Below are 12,349 nucleotides of genomic sequence, written 5' to 3'. Positions count from 1 at the left end.
AAATCCTGGCAAATTATGTAATAGTCATGGCAACAGCCAATGTCTCTATTGGTGGGAGTACAACATGCATCTGCCATCCTAAACATCTGCTAAATGTTATGTTTTTCTTGTATTTGAATTGTATGTGAATCTCAGATTGGCTCTAGCTTGGGAAATTAAAGGCCATGTAATAACTTTCAAGTAACTACGAATTAGCTGCAATCTAGCAACATTTCAAACAATCATAACATTTTATATTTCTGTTGGCTGGGTTTTCATCTTTTAATCTTGCTCAAGAATTACTGACAAAATCAGTCAGCATAATTCTCCACATACTATTCATATTTGTCACTAGTTGGCAGTGGCAATTCACTTTGAGCTCCCAGAGTGCAAGAGAAAGGATGGAAGGACACCAAACAATCATTCTGGGGAAAAAACAACCAACCAACCAACCAACAAACCTCAAACCTGCCTTTCATTCAACTCCATGTTCAAAATTAGATCAACTATCAGCAACAGGAACTAAGGTCCAGAGAGTGGAGGTATGTTGGTGCTGGGGGAGTAAGGGTGTTGTTTGCAGACCTATGCAGAAGCTAATTAGAAGGAAGGAGGCAGGCTGAAAGCGAACCAATAGAACCTATCCCACGTGCATCAAAGTGTGGGTTGTGTATATTCGGAAAGCTTTTATCCCTTTTGGAGCCCCTTGCTGTATATAATTCTCCGAAGTGAAAGAACAGATTGCTTTGCGTTATTTTTCCTTATCACCAAAGGAACAAATGGCAACACACAAATCTGGGCTCTAAGAATGCAACGAGTGGAGCACAAGCCCAGGGAGGAGGATCTGGAATGACATCTGCAGATGATGCTTGTGTTGGATTTCACAGTGCTGACAAAGCACTTCTCTAGGTGAGAAGGAACCAGCAGTTTGTGTTGTGCACCAGTCTAAAGCTGATGTTTGGCTGGAGCTGTTTCTTAACTGGTGTTGTTAATAGATGATATGAACATGGAGACAATTAGATTAGAACATTTTTTGAAATACCTTTATGCACCTTGTGAACTTGTTTTATTGTTCCCTAAATTGCTGTCTCAGAGCCTGAATGTTCTGTGGCTTGGGCTCTTTTATTAATTGACATAACATTTAAAAATCTCTAAACAATGGCAGTGCAACACATTGGCTATTGCTTTATTAAAACACTTTGCATTTTGGATGCAAAAAAGACCCAAAGGTTGTCATTTGCATGAAAGTATTAAATGTGGGAAGTGGTTTTTTTTTTCTTTTTTTTTCCCCAATTTCATTAAGTTGAAGTTTATCTTGGAGCTGGAGGCAGAGGAGTTGTGCGGTGAAAATAACAAAACACTTGGGAAGAGGGTAATTACAGTTATTAAGCAGTTGGCTAATCTGTGCACTTCTACTGTGAAGCTTTTGTCTTTGCATTGTCTACCTGTTTCACAGTTAATTAGCTGTTTAGGCCTGAAACCCAGGTCTCCTATTTGAAATTGGTGGAAATACTCTCCTTGAATTGTGCTGTACAGCTTTGATCCTGTATGAGCCTTTGAATTACAGGGCTGCAGCTGGTTTCGGTGAGCATTCTGCTGCCATAGAGCTTCCAAGACAAGGCACAAGCTGTGACAGATAGCTTGCATGTTAATTCAGCAGCATGTTTTGGTTTGGGTTTTAATTTTTTGTTTAGTGAATAGCTGGAGTGTTGCTGTGCTTGTCTAAAAGATAAGGACTGGAGTTCAAAAACACAAAACAAGCTCTTATCTCAAGAGTGACTAACCACTCCTGCATGACCAATTTAACAATATATTTAAAGAAACATTGTTTCTAAAAAGTCTAATGAATTACAGCAATACATTTGCAACAATACCAGAAGCATTAGGTTCCCATCTCAGGCACTTACAGAGCTCTCTGGGTTCATGAACTGCTCAGTCTGGTTTGCTCATCTTTGTAAAGAGAGATTACAGCCATTGTGTTCTTCACCATTGTGTTAGGAGGAATTTTCCTTCCTAAACATTAGGAAAAGTGTTTTGCAAGCTCATGGAAATGCTTTCTGAGTCCTGCCTGGTGTAGCAGCAACACCCAGCCCTTGTGCTGTGCAGAAAGTGGTCCTATTAGCTCTGAGCATGTAATGGGGTCAGAAACGGAATTCTCAAGTTAAAGAGGAATTTCACAGTAGACAGCCCTGTTTTCCAGGGGAGGGTTTCCCGATGAATGCTGGAAAACCAGTTTCATGTTTGTTTGTTTGTTTGGTTTTTCAATGTTAGTTCCCAAAACATACATTTTGCTGCTGCAGCTTTCCCAGATCTCACTTAATTACCTGGCTCACGTGATCTCTCACATTCTACACATCAGAGATTTTTCCTGGAATAGGAAAATATTAAAAAATTATTTGTAGTCATTCAGTGTTTCCTCCCCTAATGGATTCTGTGACGCTTTGAATGCACTTACCTCAGTTTTTATCTCGCTGCCCATCTCCACAGTATCTCATTTCTTCCCATCAAACGTAAAATCTCTTTCCCTGAAATACTGGTGATGAGAATGGACAGGTTGTTTGCTTTAGAAAAGCAATAAAAAGAAATCCAAAAAGGCAAAGCTAAATGAGGAGAAGGCAGTTGCATTTAGGGGAATTATTGCTCACAAACCAAGTGGAAAAGATGAGATTTCTGTCTTAGTTCTGAAAGAGATGAGGGCTTTCTCATTTGGCACAGCGTCATGGATTTTAAGGTGGGAGGGAGTCTGTGTGTCCATTTGATGGTGTAACCCAGCTGGTAGGGTTTCTTCTGGTCCAATTCAATGACTGATCTCTTTGAGAACTGCCATTGGAGCAGCGGAGGCTTTGCAGAAGTTCCTTTCTCCCATTACACAGACCTTGTTTTCCTTTACTTTTCTGTATAAAGCCATGGCTCTGGCTGCAGCAGAAGGTGGTCGTTCTCTGGGTAATGGAGGGACACTTGCACCAGACCTTGATTGTGTGCTCTCAAGGACCTCAATTTCCATTTCCTTTATATCATGTTCTATTGTACCTGAGAGACTCCCATGGGATTTATGGACCACTTCAAGTCCACAGTTTAGAAGAGAATTTCCAGGTACCACTTTGAAGAAAACTATCAATCTTTCTGTTTTCAAGCCTGATGCTTTCAGTATCTTTTTTATTTCTCCTGATAATTTGTCATCTCGTCCTTCCTCCAGATCCCATAAGCTAGACCTGTCCCATAATCCATCCTGTTCAACTGGAAGACTGAGGCATAGAGATATGGAGTCATTTCTTAGAGGGGAGTGTCAGTGATAAAAAGGACACTTGAACTCCAGTCTCCTGTTACTCAGTCCATTGAATTTAACCAAGGCTGCTACTTTCAGCCAAGCCCTCTCTGACCTTTTCAAGAGATCTTGAAAGTTTACTTACCCCTAGGGGTCTTGTGAAGCTTAATTAATGTTTGTAAAGTGCCTCGAGTTCTTTGGTCGAAAGTGCTTTGGTCTATTAATATTAATAATAACAGATGAGCCCCTGAAACATTCTAGTACAGTAGAATGAATTAACATGAAGCAAGCAATCAACAACAACAAATCAAACCAGTAATGCCGTCGTAGCCTCGGGCCATGCATACAGCTGGTGGTCTGATAGATGTGACAGATGAATCCTCTGATATTCTCTTCAGTCATTTCCATTGTAAATTAAACTGTCTCCCATGTCCTCGTAACAGCAGCATTTTGGCCAAAAGACACCTACAGCAGTAACTTGATTTTTTCTGTTGAGGCTTCTTTTTTTGTCATCGTCTACAGGCCATGTTTAGACAGGGTCTAAGTTGGTGCATGACTTTTTGGGTACTTTTCAGGGACATCCATAGACCATGGCCAATTAGGCTCCATTCTTATAGTCACGTTAGTTCACGTACCCCAAGTCAGACTTTCTCCTCCTTTCACCTCTGTTACCTGGTGCATTTATTCATGAGGGGAATTTATTTCTTCTCCAGAAATCTCAACAAGGGGAATGGACAAAAGCAATAACAAAGGAAATGAAGGTGCAGGCACCGGATGACATATCAGAAGCATAGGGGAATTGAGAGGCCGTGATCCATGTCCTGGGGTACTACATGATGGCATTTCAGCACTTGTGACCTTCTTTCATTGCACAGGAGCGTAAAGGAGCCCAAATGTAACTGAGAGTGAAATCCACACTGCCCTTTTCACACGAATGGCTCTCATATTGGTAGGAAACAGCTAATTCATACTTTCGCCATCGTATTTTTCTTTGCTCTCCATCTATGTTCGAGATGCAGTGACACAAAATACATTCTAGTATACAAATCACGAGCTGAAAAGCTGCCATAAACTTAGTAGATCTATTACATAGAAGAAGAAATGAGGAATCCTTACGGAATATGTAATTTTTTAGAAGAACTATGGTAAGAATATTTCATATCTTGGACTGTGGAACACAGAGTTGTACTTGGAAGAGTGTTAATGTTTTATGCAGGGTTTTTGGAGCAGAGTCCACTGCTTGAATGCATACATCTTGGTTCCAGTGTCAGAGAGCATTGGTGCTACTGTAACAGCTGTTTGTCATAATGGAGAATTTCATTCCATGGAAAATGCTGAAAATTCAGGAGAAAATTTCATTTCTTGCTGGAACAAGTTAAAATTTTGATCTACATATGAACATAAAAGTGTTCTGACATTAGATTTGTGTGGGTGTGAAGAAAAAAGGGAGCAGGGAAGGGGAGAATGTATTCAGCTTTTCTAAGTAAATACTGGTATTCTCCCCAAATTTCTTACTGACTGCTTCCTGGGGTTTTACATATAGATAGGATCCCAGAAACCTCAGTCAAGAACTATTTTACTGTTTATGAGGGTGGATCTGTTTGTGAGGGTGGATAGTGATAAGACAAGGGACAAGGACAAGGTTCATGTCTTAAATTGAGAAAGGGGAGGTTTAGGTTAGATATTAGGAGGAAGTTTTCCATACAGAACGTGGTGAGGCACTGGAACAGGTTGCCAAGGAGGCTGTGGATGCCCCATCCCTGCAGGCATCCAAGGCCAGGCTGGATGTGGCTCTGGGCAGCCTGGGCTGCTGGTTGGCGACCTGCACACAGCAGGGGGTTGGGACTACATGGTCATTGTGGTCCTTTTCAACTCAGGCCATTCTGTGATTCTATGATTCTATTTTATTATTTAATCTTAGCAACTTCTGCTTCCTTATGTGCAGATGATTTTTGGTTTAGAATGCCTGGCATTTTGCAGGGGCTGACCCTGAATTGTGCTGCTTAATTAAAATAACACGTATGTATCTGAAGTGAAAAAGCGAAGATCTAACAGTGGATGAAAAGTTATTTTTAATATTCATGCCTCATTCCCAGCCTTGTGTATAATGATTCTGAATATGAACATTGCTTGTTCTCTTCTAAAGAGTTGATTATCCCATTGGCACATTTTTATTGGGTTTTCCAGCATGACTGTGCAAAATCAAACATTGAGTACATTCACCTGCCCATATATTACTAAGATCTGTGTGTGTGTGTCCTGGCCATAATTCTGTGTTTAATGAACTTGTAATAGCCTGAAAGAGCAAGACCAGGACATGCCTTGATGGAAAGAGTCTGGGAAGAGAGGCTCTTTCTCCTTTGGTTGAAATATCACTAATTCTAGTGGATGAGGGGTGTCATAAACAACTGAGGAAGCACTGTGTTGTATATGTGAGAAGATTTTTTTTTAAAATTCTTATTTTTAAGTAGACGTGTTTACTCATTCATGTTTACTGTATTCCTTGAGGATAAGGACTATACACCATGAAGTGTAAGTCTTTCCTTACAGTGTTTTCCATTGTGAAATAATTTGTTTGTTGACACGTTGGTTCATTTATGTAATAAGACAGGGCAAGTGTGTGGGTGTCTTTTCACCACAGACTTGTGTCTCTCAGCACTCTTAGAAATAATCACTAAAGTCCCTGGAGGTGTTCAAGAAATGTTTAGATGTTGTAGTGAGAGACATGGTTTACTGCAAGATATTGGTGGTGGATGATTGAACTGGATGATCTTAGAGGTCTTTTCGAACCTTGGTGATTCTGTGATTCTATAAAGTGGTATATTGAGATGTTAAACCTGGAATTATGGTAGTGGCCAGCTATCCACAGAAGTCACTGCTGGCAAGCATGAGAATTCCTTCTTTCAATGAGGTTTCCAATTCTTTTCTGAAATCCAGCTTTGCTATGATTAATTATTTTGTGTTATCTATTTTCAAAGCCTGATTTGGTCTCATCTTTGCATACACAGCATGTATGATTTTTGTTTTCACATTATTTATTTCCTTTTTTGCTTAATTAAGGTTTGGCAGTAAGCAGTCTAGTTTCTTGGTTGGGTTCTTGTTTTTATTGTCCTGATTCCCACTGATAACATTATGAGTCTTATGAGCAAGTAAAAATGACTCCAGCTAGAGAATGTTTCTTTTCCCTTAGCTGTTCTGTTACAAACTAGTGCTAGTCTTTCTTTTAATAACTAAAAATAATTAACCTAATAAGGAAATTAAAATCAATGCTGATTAATCTGGGTAATTGTAACTCATATTACAGATTCCTTTGCTACTTAGTTGACTTTGGCATGCGTGAATTGTAACTTAGTCAAACATATGCCTGTCAATTGCATTGCAGATGTGTAGCACCTCTTATTTGTAGATAGCTATGTCACTTTTTGCTTGGTTTTGCAACATTCTTTTATATCTGTTTTGCTTAAAATGTATAGAGTGCAGCATGAAGAGGCCAAGTGGAAGGCTCTATGCCAAGTATCTTGTCTACAGAGGAAAAGGATGCACTGTGATTGAAGAAGCTTTTTTCCAAAGGTATCTTACTTCACATATATCAATGGTTAACTTCTGTCTCTTCTTCTACTGTAGGAGCTGCTAAATTAAAGTGACTAAAATTCCCTATATTTTGATTTTATTCTGCAACATTATGCAAATTGGTTCTTTTTCCTTTGAGATCATGACAATCTGTCCTTTCTGGATCTTTTTTAAATTTTTTTAATATAAAGCAGCAAACAAATTGAACACATGCTAGCACAAATGTTGGAAGCCACTTCAGTTACTAGCAATCTTATAAACAAACTATAGCAACTGCTCTACCCAAAGATGCTTAATATACAGGTTTATTTTCTACTGATTTGTGAGATGTATTTCATATGTATTCAATAAGATTCCAGCTGGGGAGTTAAAAAGAAAAGCTGGTTCCTGAAGCATGAGTTCAGCATTCTCTAAATATCAAGTTCAGCCATTTTCTGGTAGTTGAAATGGTTCCTTCTGTCCCTTAAAATGAGACATCTTTTAAATCACCTTCTGGAAGCAATCCTAACTTCAGGTACTCAAATGATTACTAATGTAAAAAATATATTTATGCTTTTGAAAGACATTATTTTAAATGATTCTGGACAGCGCAGATTAGCTTTTAGTAGTGTCATATTCACAATAATCAGGTTGATTACATGAATATCTAGTGTTTTCTACTTGAATACTAATAGCCTCAAACTCAGCAAAGGATCTTTCAGCATATTATTGGTAAATGGTTTTATTTATTTCTTACTATTTGAAGTGCAGAAGAAAAAACGAAGTGGGCTAGGAGGTATCTAAAGCCAGAAATGCATCCCAGTCCTTCAATTTTGTGGCAAATAATTGGGCCCTGAAGGAATTGGCTGTTCAGTTGTTCTCCCAGCTGTAGTGTGTGTGTGTTGGCTCTGTTTCTCATAGATGCCTCTCAGCAATACGTTTTGGCAGGAGCCCTAAGGACTTACACCTCAAAGGAGGGGGAGAAGAATGCTCTACGTTGAGGGCTTAAGCTAATATGATCCAGAGCCCCATTCGATAAAGATATTCACAAGAGGAAAAGCTCCAAACATTTTACTGAATGCCATTTTCCTCTTAGGAAGGTAAATTCACTGGCAAATTTTTATTGCTTACCCTATTCAGCATCAGCGACATCTCACTCTTATTAGCCTTTAAACCTTTCAAACAAGCTGTTCTTTCACCTTACTTGTACTAGTATGGGTATAATCATGTATATGCACATATCCATGCAAGCAGTACATATTTTTTTATTTTTGTTTTTTAAGAATTGTTTGTCTCCATTGGTGTGTTTGTACATTGATTCCAGTATCTCAGCTTTAAAAGACGTGACAAATAATTTTGTCTCAAATTCTGTCCTGAAGCACCAGTGGAAATGTAAGCTTTGCTAAGGCTTTGCTGATGAAAATTTAGCTGGAGTACAGGGAAATCTTTCACTTGTACTTTACTAATTTAGGAGTATACTCCTCATTTATAAAAGTGACATTGATGCTCAGGAAGCTGGAGGGATCAGATAGTCTGTGTGATAGTCCAAGTGATAGTCAACAACTGAAGAGACAACTCATTGCTTTCAGGGGCAGTATACAATACTTGAGTACTTTGAGCTAATTGATTTAGGCATGGTAATGTTTGTATTCTTTTCCATGTGCTTTAACCTCTGCTAACTCTCAAGCTCAATTCCCCCCCATTTGAGAGATGGCCAGAATCATGTTCCTCCCTGGCACAGCAAGTTTTGATCCTGATGGAGAGGTATGTAGATACTTACAAAAATGGACTGCAGTTTCTTTGTCACTCAAGAGATTACAGTTTTCATACTGCTGAAATTGTGTTGGAAAATGGGAGAGTCACCCAAGGTAAACATCCATATGTTGTCAAAAGCAGAAGTATCCTTACTCCTATCCTGTCATCCATTTTCTTCAGTCTTTGCTCAGCATAGGATTCACTAGATAAACTCAAAATGTCGGCCTCTTTTAATGCAGAGCATTATAATACGTGGTTAATGTGTTCAGGTACTTTCACAAAGCCCTTTTCATGCAATCCTTCCGTATTTTCAAATAACACCCAATTAAGCACTTGAATCAGTGCTGCCCTCAGCAGAGATGTAATTAAGCAAGTGTTTAAATCCCTTGTTAAATTAGTCTTTTCTTTCCTAATCTACCATTACTATTCTTGTCCAGAAAAATAATGGAAAAACAAATGAATCCTGAAGCCCCAGTTTTAGGCTTATAAGGGTCAAATTATATCAGCCATGCAAAGCAGATCTATGGAATCCAACTGAATCGACGTGAAACAAACAGAATTAAATAGAGGCAAAGCATCACCTCTCGAGAAAGGAAAAAAAGTTGAATGGAATAAAGATCCACTTCCAAAAGCGCTTTATGTGGCACTTTTCCCCACTAATGACTTGAGCGCTGTAATTCAGAATGTGCACAAAACGCATACATGGCCCGGTCATAAAAAGAATAGGGAAACAAAGAGGTTGCTAATTCAATTACAGATGTTATAGATCAAGCTCTTTACCATTCATCCAAATGGAAATTTACACTAAATAACATTATCATGAATTGGCTCAGGAACTTAATGGACTAAGGCTCTCTCATCTAACAGATTGTCTGCTCTGTGCTAGGTCTTGGAAATTGTTTCTGTTGTGAATGCCTTGAACTGAACCTTGATAGACTCTTGCTATAGAATCAACAAAAAGTCACATCATTGTTTTCATTATGCTCACTTTGCTAAAAGATGCATTAAGCATTATGTTGTGTCCTGTCAAGCTTATGGCCAGGGGAACAGATTGAGGGTCTTTCAGAAGTCTGTCATTTCATACAGCTTTCCAGAGATGCTTGGTAAGTCATGCATACAAACCAAAACCCAATTATCTATCTGCCTATTTATTTATTTATTTAGGATACAAAACATTTTATCTAGGATCCTTAAAATCTACTGGAGCATTGCAGTCTCATGAGCTGGTTCTTGCAGATTTCTATATACAAAAGAACTGCAGTCATGTTCCTTACTCCCAGGGCTGCCAGATATTTCGAGCCATTGCATTAATATTGGTTTACAGGGGTGGGGAGGTTATCTGTTCTGCTAACCAGAATTATCAGAATTTGCTAATATTTCTTTCCTCAGGCTGGTATTGAACGCACAGCAAGACCGACCTTAATTCACATCTCTAAGGAAGAAAGAGCCTACAGTCTTAAAGCATCACATATTGTGGAGACTTTTTTAAAAGTAAAAAGCAGTGGCTATGTGTGTGTATACAGCCAAGGAAACACCTCTGCTGATTTCCCCAGCATGCACAATGCAGGGGAGCGCAGGGCGGAGGTTCTTGAGCTCTTGCTCACCCGTGTTGGAAGTCTTCAAAGGGTGATATCAACTCAGGCCTACGGGCAGAAGAACACTGTTGGTGTGATGATGTGCCCACCTTAATTAGTGATATGGCTCATCTCCGCTGAATTTCACAGCATTACTAGGATAATACGGATGGAACCAGTTTCTCTGTGGGTTTCTCTGTTCCCCTGATTACAGCCAGTGTCAAGTAAACTTCTTCTGAGAAGCAGTGTTCGGACTTTGTTGTTTTCTGCTTTGGGAAGTGACCAGTATAGCTCTCTGAAAGCAGCTGGGACCTTATAGTCTTGAGAAGGGAAAGCATGGGGGATATTATCAGCATGGCTCCTGTTGGGGTGGAATAAAAATGATGGAACCAGACACTTCTGAGTGGTATCCACTCATAGGATGGGAGTCACTGGGCAAATGTTGAAATACTGGCAATTCTGTTTAAACATAAGAAAGAGCTTTTTATTGTGAAAGATTTCCCAGAGAGGCTATGGAGCCTTCATTGCTGGAGATATTTAAAATCTGGACATGACCATGGGCAGCTGGCTCTAACTCATCCTACTTGGAGGAGGACTTTGGACTGGATGACTTCCAGAGGTCACTTCCAAACCACAGCTATTTTGTGGTTCTGTGATTTAAGAATCTAATCCATATTGAAAGGCAATGAAGATAACTGTCATAGACTTTGAAATGGCTTTTGAAAGTGAGACTCAGGCTCCTCCATCACTTACAGTGCTGAGTGGAGGAAAAATGTAATCCCTTGAAAAAATTGTCCAAGTTTTGAACACCTTTCTCAAGCTTGCACATAAATGTTTAGGTCTAGTGCTTAATAGGAAGCACTTCAGAACTTTTTAGCATATTTTTAAATCCTTGCAGTGCTTCCATCCATACAAGTAATTATGTAATTCTTAAAAATAGCTTTAATTTGTTTTAAACTTTTGGATTTTGAAATAGCAAAGATGAAGTCACAAGGTAACAGTTCCTTTTACTTCCATGGTCATTAAATACCGAACTGATGAAGAGTTCATTGCTTCAAAGGTTAGTTTCCTAAAAATGAAAAGGAACCAAGTAATGTTTGCTGTGCCAAGGCTCATTTCTTCTGCCTACGAGGGACAATAAGCATGCCATTTGAAAGGTCATTGGTTCTTTTGTATGCTAATAAACAATTAGTGCGGCTGGGGGGGGGGCAGGAGGACATGTGGCATCAACTTCTTTAAAATGTATTTCTGAGCAAATTAACAATTCGTGACAAGTTAAGAATACTGAAGCTAATATCTCCTGGATGATTTCTCAGCCATCATTTCTTTCTGTGTGAAAATAGTGCTGTTTAATCAGCTCTGGCTAACAAATATTTTTCTCCTCGACGAGCACATTCTGCGACTTCAGTTCACCCCTGAGATTATTATTTTTTTTTTTGTAACATTTTATAGGTGATAAGGAAAAAGAAGATTTAGAAAAAGAAAATAACTGACTTTTCCTCCCAGGCAGTTATGATGGTGTTTGCATATGAGATACATGTGCATAGAATCTAAATTTGATGCTATTCCAGCCATTTCATTGCAGAGGTAGCAGTGAAATTTCACGCATTCTGATGATTACCATCCCTGCCTCTATCCCCTCTTCTTTCCTTGCCTCTTTATTCCCCACACTCTGGTCAGCTGTCAGCAAAGGGCAATAACTGTGATTGTGGATGGAAGTACCTAACTTGCTGAATGCCAAATACTGCAGATTAAATAGTACACACAAAAGACCTGCTCTTCCTCTTTCTGAATTGCTCAGGAACATCTGCAGGCTAGTAATCAATTTTTTATTATTATTATTTTTTTTAACAAATCATTGGAAAACATGGTCTAGACTTCCTGGAATGACTTTCACCTGTCCTCTTTTTTGACTTTGCTTTCATATGAGCTTTCCTTGCCATTTTTTTTTGGATGCCGAGGGCTGTTCTCTTGCAAAGTTTCCAGAATGCAGTAACACTGAGGTTGTTTTTTCATACAGCATCAAAGCTGCTGCTGCATAAACATGTGTGGTGAAGTTGGGTGGTTGGGAACATGGAGGGGTAAAAGCAGGTAGGGTCCAGCATGCTTTCTGTCTGCAGTCCTGTTTCTTGATAAGCATATACTGGTGGTGGAGGGAGACTGGAAACTCATGTTGATCTGCAGTAGTTGACTTTGTCCTTGTTGTGTCCCCAGTGTGCTGCAGAGTCCA

The 12,349-nt window shown here is 39.2% G+C and overlaps 1 long non-coding RNA gene across 1 annotated transcript in view; it reads left to right on the top strand.

Moving 5' to 3' along the window:
• LOC104914248 overlaps positions 1 to 11,587 on the top strand; it is a 52,430-nt gene extending 40,843 nt beyond the window's left edge. The window contains exons 2-3 of the long non-coding RNA XR_004161952.1: positions 6,715 to 8,554; positions 9,935 to 11,587. This is a non-coding gene — a long non-coding RNA (uncharacterized LOC104914248). The remainder of the gene's footprint in view (positions 1 to 6,714; positions 8,555 to 9,934) is intronic.
• The last annotated feature ends 762 nt before the right edge of the window (positions 11,588 to 12,349 follow it).

This window comes from Meleagris gallopavo, chromosome 24, assembly GCF_000146605.3.
Source record: "Meleagris gallopavo isolate NT-WF06-2002-E0010 breed Aviagen turkey brand Nicholas breeding stock chromosome 24, Turkey_5.1, whole genome shotgun sequence".
Lineage (NCBI taxonomy): Eukaryota > Metazoa > Chordata > Aves > Galliformes > Phasianidae > Meleagris > Meleagris gallopavo.
This window is presented reverse-complemented; position numbering and strand designations above follow the sequence as displayed.